This window comes from Phragmites australis, chromosome 1, assembly GCF_958298935.1.
Source record: "Phragmites australis chromosome 1, lpPhrAust1.1, whole genome shotgun sequence".
NCBI classification, from domain to species: domain Eukaryota; kingdom Viridiplantae; phylum Streptophyta; class Magnoliopsida; order Poales; family Poaceae; genus Phragmites; species Phragmites australis.
The window spans coordinates 17,207,775-17,217,087 of NC_084921.1; the positions used below are offsets into that span (position 1 = coordinate 17,207,775).

The 9,313-nt window shown below is 47.6% G+C and overlaps 2 long non-coding RNA genes across 2 annotated transcripts; both read right to left on the minus strand.

The window, feature by feature from the left end:
- Nucleotides 1-3,199: 3,199 nt before the first annotated feature.
- On the minus strand, nucleotides 3,200-4,115 carry LOC133888138 (uncharacterized). Its single transcript, XR_009903715.1, has 3 exons — nucleotides 3,868-4,115; nucleotides 3,366-3,783; nucleotides 3,200-3,299 (listed from the first exon to the last, which is right to left on the minus strand). It is a non-coding gene; the product is annotated as an uncharacterized LOC133888138 (long non-coding RNA).
- Nucleotides 4,116-4,602: 487 nt separating this feature from the next.
- LOC133888143 (uncharacterized) lies at nucleotides 4,603-5,643 on the minus strand. Its single transcript, XR_009903716.1, has 3 exons — nucleotides 5,506-5,643; nucleotides 5,061-5,436; nucleotides 4,603-4,983 (listed from the first exon to the last, which is right to left on the minus strand). It is a non-coding gene; the product is annotated as an uncharacterized LOC133888143 (long non-coding RNA).
- Between the last annotated feature and the right edge of the window lie 3,670 nt (nucleotides 5,644-9,313).

Consider the following 9,313-nt stretch of genomic DNA (forward strand, 5'->3'; position numbering starts at 1 on the left):
AAATCTCAATCAACGAAAGGGCGTAGAATTGGCACCGGCTGAATACAAAATGATTCCGTAACTGGAATTTTTTTTCCAATGTAACCGGCAAAAGAATTATCTGTTATATTAAAAAAAACAGCCCGACGAGCAAAGAACAAGCATTTTACGGAAGGAAATAAAGAGCCAGGGATCCGGAGGTAGACCTGGATCCAAGGAACGTTGATCAAAAGTCTATTCCCGCGTAATGAGGCACCCTAGGTGATGCGCACTGGCAAAGACCCAAATCTTGTCCTCGTCTTTGATTCGCTGAGCAATGGCATTTACATATTGTTCCTTGTGCTCAAAGACTGATATTCCTCTTCTTTTAAATCTCCCAACTGATCAACATGACCAGTGATTTAAGACCTTTCCTTGAATTAGTGACACAATTAGCCATGGATGCCCACCACACTGCATGCAACGAGGAAGCTTGGGGCCAATTTACAGGATTGATGAATGTGTACCCATCTGTAGCGCCAGATTGCGCCACACCCTCCTGGTGAACGCGCACTCCGAAGGAGGTGAAGATAATCTTCATGCATTGTAACATCCTAGTTTTTAGCTAAACACTAAATTTCAAATTTTAATTCAAAACTATCTCAAATATATTCTCAAATCAATTTCCAAAAGCTTAAAGTCTTTTTCCTTCTCCTTGGGCTCACTGTTTAGGCGACACCTTTTGAGTGGACCCACTAGCGTAAGATTTCGCCCGTTTAGCGGGCGAGAACAAGGTCTCGCCCGTTGAATAGGTGACACGTTGTCGCATCATATTTTTTGTATTTTAATCTTCTGCCAGCATGACTCCATAAGTTCTTACCCGTTTAATGGACGAGATCTTGCTCTCGCTCGCTGAACCGGCAACGGTAACATATTCTTGTAATTTATAAAACGGACGTGTAATCTTGCAAATATTGAAAAAAGAAAATATATAAATAAAAAAATTTATGGAAAGCTCCCGTTGTAACGTTGGTGACATCCACCCAGGCTTCATCCCAGAGCAGCAAAATTTCCCCCTAGGCCACGGAGCGCACTAAGCGGGCCGATGTGCAAAGGCAGAGAGTCTATTACCGCCAGTGGACCGAATTATATCATCATCCATAGCATGGAGCTTGGTTTCTGAACTTGAGTTTTTTTATTTTTATATTTTTTTTATTAAAAATTTAAATAAATAGATTCCTTACAGGAGAATTTGCAAAACTAGGCGCCTGCAGCCCTCTGAGATGGCGGTTAGAGGAGCTAACCGCCCCCTGAAAGGGCGGCAAGGGGGGCTAACCGCCCCCTTAGGCCCAGAGAGGGTGGTTAGCCACCTTGCCGCCCTCTGAGGGGGCGGTTAGGGCATTTTTTCCTCTAAAAATGTAATTTTTTGTGTAATTGAAGAAATAAAAATGAAGGGGTGTAAGAAAATTAAGAATTTAAATTTGGAGTAGGTTATGTAATAGTCGGAGAATAAAAAATCAGTAATTAGCAGTCGCAGCATTTTACGTGGGTATGGGGTGCGAACGAGGACAAACATAGTATTAAACATAGGGTGAAAATATTACAACACACTGTAACCGCGACGACATGATGAGGAAACAAAGTGGCATGTACGGCTCGCACTAAGACCTACTTATTAGTGCGCCGATCCTAATCATAACATGTCTTAGGGAGGGAAAGTATGTCGGGTTACATTAGGTACTCTCTACTGAGTGCATCTAGGATATTTTCCCTTTCGGAGAGCATCCGGACCTGCCGCCTTAGCACGGCGGACTCTCTCCCGCTTCCTTTCCCTCTCAGCCTCCCGAGCCTGAGCCACGGTACGGTCGTGCGCCGCCTTCCTCATGCGCTCTTCTTCCTCCCGCTTGAGGCAAAGTTCCTCTTGTTGTTGCTCGTACTCCCGACGTGCGTACGCTTCCCTTCTCCACCTCATGTTCATGTCAACCCACTGCTTCTGTGAGTCATTTTGCTCATTGTCGAGCCACTGAATAAAATCACAGAGCGGTAGAGGGGACTGAACAAATGGAACAAGATGAGCGGTTAGTAAAAGAGGGTGCGAAATCGGAAGAGATGAGGCGGATATCTGTTACCGTACCAGTCGATAACCAGTTGTTGCATGTCGAGGCTTGTCATACTCGTAGTTAGCACACATGAAGAAGCGTAGCCCATAGGTGTATGAGATGTCCTGCGACTCGCGGAGCTTACAAAGGTCACCACAGAAGCACATTGGTTGTTCGAGACCTTCAGGTATGGTAGTCCCCCAATGTTTCTTTGGTGGGTTTGATGGAGCTGAGAAAGAAATTGCACTTGAGAGATATGAGAAATGAGTGATGCTTCAACGTAAGGAGGTTCGGCTATTTATAGTTGGGGGAGGCAGGAGCATTGGATTCGCTCGTGAAGAAAGGAGTGAGGGCAGGGGCGTAGCTGGTGGCAGGAGCATAGGATTCCATCTTGAAGAATGGGAAAGTTATGTCATTCATTATGGTCAGAGATTCCACATTTATTGGTACCCGTGTTGTCATTTATTGTTTGAAAAAAGCTAGGTAGTGTTGTCACGTCTTGTTTAAAGCCTGCGCCAGGAGGTATGTGTTATCAAGTCATGGTTAAAGTTTAGTAGTGTGGTCACTTCTTCATTGAACGTGTCTGAATACGAAATGCATTTATGACATGCTAAGTCAACCGTACAAAGTAAACGTGTCTGAATACATAGGAGTACATCACGAAGCGAATATGCATATGTAAGTTACATAAAATGTAAAATGCTACTGCTGCCTCCCTCGTTGCCGTCGCCCGTGCGCCCCATCGTGGTCCCGATGCCGCTGGTTAACCCTCACGTGACCCCTGGAGTAGGTGAGGGGGTCGGGTGGACCGACGTGTCTGGTAGGCCTAGTAGGGACCACCGATGTCGAGGCCTCGTCCTGCGTGGGCTGTGTCCGAAGGGGAGCACTGGAAACCTAGGACCGCTGGAGGACATCGTAGTCAGGTGTGCCCCCGAAGAAGTCACGAACGAGGTCGTATGCGGCGTCGGGGCCAGCCTCATCCTCCTGACTAGGGTAGGAGGACTGTGAAGGCTCCACAGGCGTCCATGTGTACTGGCTGGAGGGGCCTACGAACAAATAATCACGTTAGATACGAACAATATGGTATTGGAAGTAGTAGTAAAAATTGTATAATTGTACCTCCGTGGTACGACGGTGCAGCAGAAGAAGGCCACGCTGTCGTGCCGTAGTATGGCTCGTACGTTGCGGGTGGGGTCGGTCGTGGGGCCGCCGAAGACGGACCGGCCTCGTCACCGAAGTAACCTGAGCACAATATTAACTTATTTTGCTGAAAGTATTACAAACTAGGATGAAGGGTGCCGCCAGTACCTGAGGGTGGACGCACAGGGCTCGATCTACGAGGCTACGTCGAGACTTGTGCAGACGGACCTAATGAAAGTTTAATAATAAGTAAAGGATATTGTTCAATATTATTCAAAAGTATAATTCGTACCAAGTTGCTCCGAGCCTCCATGACCTGGTAGAAGGGGTCGTGTGGGTGCCGACACGGATGAACGACGGTGCAAGTCTGACGGCCGAGACGACTCGGCATGGACACCACTGGACCTGGGAGGCGCCCTGCTACATCTGTGGTAGATCGGCAGGAGGTAAGCTTCAAGGCGCGCGCTGTCTTGTCGAAAACGCGCTTAATGAAGCTCGCAACATCCGACGCACTTAGGTGGTGCCCTTGCCGAAGGCGGTCCATGGCACCAGCTGCATCCCTATGTACATCATAAACGATATCTGTCTGCGGATACGAACAGAAGTAAACAATTACAGTATACGGTTATGTTCGTTCAATATGGACTACTGACTTCAAAAAATAACTTACTGCTAATGCGGCGTCCTCGTCCCAATGCACCGGGTATGCCTTCGTTGTCGACGCGATGTGGGGCCGGACACCCTCTGAGGTGTAGGTGACATGTGTGCGCGTACGTGGAACGTACCACCGTAGGTACTCATTGAAGTTCCGCTCGGTGTGGGGACGAGCCTCCTCCACGACATCCTGTAGCGCTTGGGCCCATGTTGCCACATAAGGGTCCAAGCGCTCTGCCCAGAGATTGCTAGCTGGCTGGCCTTTCCGCGTGTACCTGCATTTGAACCACGGTAAATGTAAGTCACAGTGAAACGAAGGTTGCAAAAACTGTAATTTTGCATATGTACCTGTGGACTTGCACGGGGACGTTACGGATGTGGACGAGAGGGAATGCCTGGTGATGGCCAAACTGCCGCATGACGCGGTGCGATGAGTACTCTTCGACGTAGATGTCGAAGACAAGGGGCGCCTTCGTGAGCCAGTACTCCTCGTCGCGGGTACACAACGGTGACAAACTCAATCCTGCACACGCCTGCACGGCCAAGATGCTGTATGGCTCCCATACCACGTCGTCCGGACGTAGCCTGTCGAACTGGGTACGAAAATGCTCGTACGCGTTGCGAGGCTGCTCGTGCGCCCAGTGTGGCTGCGTGACAAACATCAATACAAATCTTTAGAGGGAAAAAAACACGAAGGAAATTGTTAATGTAAAATACGTACCCGACGACGGCACCACATCGATGCCATAGTAGGCGCGTCCTCGTCCGGCTCGCCGTACCATTCCTCTGGGTACGGGGAGCGGTCCACCACCGGCCTGCCTATGGAGAAATGCTCGTATGACCACAGCTATAGAAGAAGTGGACACCCGGCAAAAGTGGATAGTGGCTCTTTCTTCGTTCATGCGTCGCAGAGCGCCCGATACGTCGCAGCAAGAACAGCAAATGCCCAACTGAACTATGGTACGTCCTCCGCATCAGCGTCTGCTATCGACCAGGCGTACAGCACAAGTGTCCTGTTAACCAGGTGACCTTGGCCACTAGTGAACATTACCCACCCAAACAACCAAAGTAGGAAGACCTCAAAATGCATGGAGATCGCGTATGCATTGGCATGTGGGTGTATGTACGCCGGCTGCAAATATGACTGGTGTCAAAAATGAGCATTACTACATACTATACTAGTATTTGATAGGTTGTATGGTACCGTACCTGGAACTGTAGGATCCACTTCTTCGTTGGCCCTCGTGCATCGGACAAGAACTCAGGCACGTAGGGGGGTGCGTCCGTCTTTCGCTCCACCGGGCCAAAGCGCTGATGAATGTCGTTGATCCAGTCAGCCTGCATATCGATGACTCCAACCACAGCTCCCGCGCAAGGAAGGCCTAAGAGGTAGGCTACGTCCTGCAAGGTCGGGGTCATCTCGCCGCACGGGAGATGGAACGTATGTGTCTCCGGCCTCTATCGATCGACCAGTGCTGCTATCAGCGACCGATCAAAGTAGAAACGACGGGCCACAACCTCGGGGTTCTCCGTCGATCGGGCCTCGACCAACCGGCAAAGCGGTAGGAGTCCGGCCACTGCCAACCTATAAGTGTTGCAGTATATCAATAATATGGAACAACATCAGTGATATGGCAATTTTGTATCAAAGTACCTATGCTTCCATCGCTCGTCTATCGTCAGCAGCTCTCCAGGGCTCCGTGGTTGAAACACTCCTAGCTCTGTCTGGTGCTCGGCGGATAAGAAGCTGCGATGCTTCTTGCCACAGCAGGGTCTAAAAGCTCGGGGGTCGCAGGGTCAGCCATATCTGCATTTGAAAGACATGTACATTAATACATTGTTAAATAAATACAGTAACAATATATTTTGAATGCAAATTAACTATATCACTATATGCAACATTAACGAATATTAAAATGGTACAAAACGAGCACAACACACATAAAACTCACCTAGACAACAGGTGCATCACCTGGTGCATTTTTGGGACAATACTTGTACGTGTGACCTATTTCATTGCACTGACTGCATCGCTTCATCCTAGGGCTAGCCTCGGATTCATCCATATCGTTGCGAATCCGACGAGTTTGTCTTCGGCTCGGTGCGTTCTTCATCTTTTCCAAATCAGGCACATATATTCTTGCAGGCCCTGGATTACTTGTAAAAGTGTCAACAATGCCGTAACCATACAGTTCCTGGTTCCAGGTGTTCAGTATTTGATCCTTCATAAAATACTTTGACACATATTGCCTGGGAAGCATATGGTGCTCCGCACACGCAGCTATGACGTGTGTACAAGGTTTGTGGAGTAATTGTGGCTTCTGACAACTATATATGCATGTCCCACTCCTTAACACACACTCTTGAACATACCGCTCACGTCTACCCCCCTCCGACCCTTATCCCGACACGGGACACTGAACCTGTGCTCCGTAGTGCCCTCTTGATTTGCGCGATGCATGTGGACCTTCTTATTAGCCTTCTCCATATACTCACATAGCATCCGTCCGTAAAGCATACAATTGTCCTCCATTACAACTTTAGCAGCTGTATACCGATCAATAAAGTACTTACAGATCCCATACAAAATGCCTTCTACAATTCCAACTAGTGGTAGGGACCGCATTCCTCGCATGACCCAGTTATAAACCTCTGCAAGATTTATAGTCATTACTCCGTACCTTGCACCACCACTATCGTACAACAGAGCCCATTTTTCATTTGGCTCATTACGTATCTACTGTGAGAAGCTCCTAATAGAAGAGCCTGATCTCTTTACAATCTACGGAGTATCGGTTGGAAGAGGTCCGAGAGCTATTGGTTCATCACCGTTAGGTGCAGCCTCCGCAGTTTGTTTTAGAGTCAGTTCATCAAGTCTTGCCCATAATGCATTGAACTTATGTTGCTGGTTTTGACTGCACAACTTCTTGAAAAGCTTCATTAACTCTTTGTTTTTAAACTGTCTGTAGAAGTTCGCACCCATATGGCGCATGCACCACCTGCTTTTGAGATCGGGCCACTGTGCTGCTACACCCTGTCGCACGCTACCATGTTGCATATCCAGCAAAGCCTGCAACAATCCTGCATGTCTATCATGAATGAGACACACATCTGGTCGGTCAAGAACGAATTGCATGTTTAACCCGCTTTAGGAACCAATACCAGCTATCCCCGTTCTCACTCTCCACGAAAGCAAACCCTAGTGGCAGGACTTGGTTGTTATCGTCGACCCCAATTGCAGACAAAATCTGCCCTTTGTACTTCCCAGTCAGGAATGTTCCATCTAGGCATATGATGGGTCGGCAATATCGAAATGCTTTGATAGTTGCAGTGAATGCAAAGAAAGCACGCTGCAACACTCTTTTTCCGCTGTACTCCACATCAGTAGAGGGGTAATGCTTGATATCATAGTAGCTGCCTGGATTTCTTCCACAAATTATGGCTAATTGACAAGGTAGATTGTGATATGAATCTTCATATGTTCCGAACCTCATCTCAATAGCCTTTTGTTTCGCCCTCCATGCCTTCGCATAGTTTATTGTGTACTGGAACCTTTGCTCAATAGCACGGATTATTGATCGTGGCTTATACCTTTGGTTGTCCACAATCTCTCCGTACATAACATTTGCAATGAAAGCAGAAGACAGGTTCTGGTGGACGAACTCTATTTACTCAATGTGATAATTATGTTCCTTAACTATTGAGCATTGCCAGTAGTCTACCCATTTTTCTCTGAATGTGTGCACCCGCCAAGGGCACTGAGGCACTAAGCACTTCACATCGTACTCTCTTTTACTTGATTTAACAACCTTGAATTGCCTACGAAGAGACAACGACCAGAATTTCACTGCATCAATAACTGCCTCTTTTGTATGGTACATAGCACCCTGTGACACCTCATTCTCATGGTACTGCCATGGTGTCCGGTCAGCCTCGCTAACCACCAACTTCGAAAATTCATGATCCCTCCACTCTGTAGGAACTGGAGCATTACCCTCCTCGTCAGACGAATCCCCATCGGCAAGGCCTTCCTCCAACTCTTCATCCTCCAAATCCATATCTTCAATGATGCTAGGGATGTGCTCCCCTTCATCAGCTACACCCATCGGTTGCAGCTCTGGAACATCACCAACTTCCTCCTTGGACCCTACATTAGCCGCCTCTGATTCATCTTCCACTGCCTCACTTGGTCCTGCTACTGCTTCCGCAGAGTTCACCTCATTTTGATCTTTCAGGTACGCCTCAGCTAACAAAACAAGCGGTAGGCCACATTCATAACATATATCTACATACTGCCTCCAAGTTGATGTGGCTTCGATGGGAACAAGCTCACCAAAATATCCATGACTAGCATGGCTGAGGACAACTTTCAACTTCAGCTCATGTTGCTGCGGATCCAGTTGGAAAAACCGCATGAGCTATTTGCACACACCCACAATGGTCCTCTATTAGCTTTACTAAACCCCTTCATGATATGACGAAATCCAGACAGATCTATACCGTTAGGACCGTACCTAATTTCACCCTCACCATAATATATCTAAAAAAATTAATTTATCTACCATCCCTGGAAACACCCGCAAACATAACCAATGTTAAGACAACAAACTATATTTCTAATTATCGGATAAAATAATTTCTAAATGCTATCCTAGGTTCGCAAATTATCATATACTGTTACATCCTACGTCCACAGGTACAACCCTAATATAGTAAAAATAATATTCTACATTGCACTGCTATCGTACCATTTTCTAAATAAATTTGACAATTTTCTAAACCCTAGGTCATAAATGTCTAAAACCTATGTCATATACTACTACTGCACTAATTAACAACAATAAAAAGGAAAAAAAGATTTACCCGAAATTTTTCTTCAAATCCGCGGCCCAAATGCAGCAGGGCTTTGCCGACCTCTCTTCCTCCCCTCTCCTCTCCTCTCTTCTCCTCCCTCTTCTCAACTTTTTCTTTTTTCGGATTTTAATGAATTTTTGGCCTATTTTTCAGTCTTTTTATAGGAGAGGGCGGCCGGGCGGGCAGCGCGGTGCGGCGGATGGGGAGGCCCCTTACCGCCTCCTGAGAGGGCGGTAAGGACCTCTACCCGCCCCCTCAGGGGGCGGTAAGGGACCGGCTCGGGCGGGCAGGCCGTACCCGCCCTCTGAGGGGGCGGTTAGGTCTACCGCCCTCTCAGGGGGCGATTAGAGGTCCTAACCGCCCTCTGAGAGGGCTGCAGCCGTCTAGTTTTACAAATTCTCCTGCAGGGAATTTATTTATTTAAATTTTTAATAAAAAATATTTAAAAAAAACTCTCTGAACTTGGCGTTGGCCAGCGCCGGCTTGCAGGTCCGGCCAGTACACCACTGGCATGGCCGGCTCTCGGTTCTGAAGGGGTGCACGGAGCCCAGGAAGAGGAAGATGACCACGGCGAAGATCGCACCGTGAAGGCAGCCAGGTACTTGTAT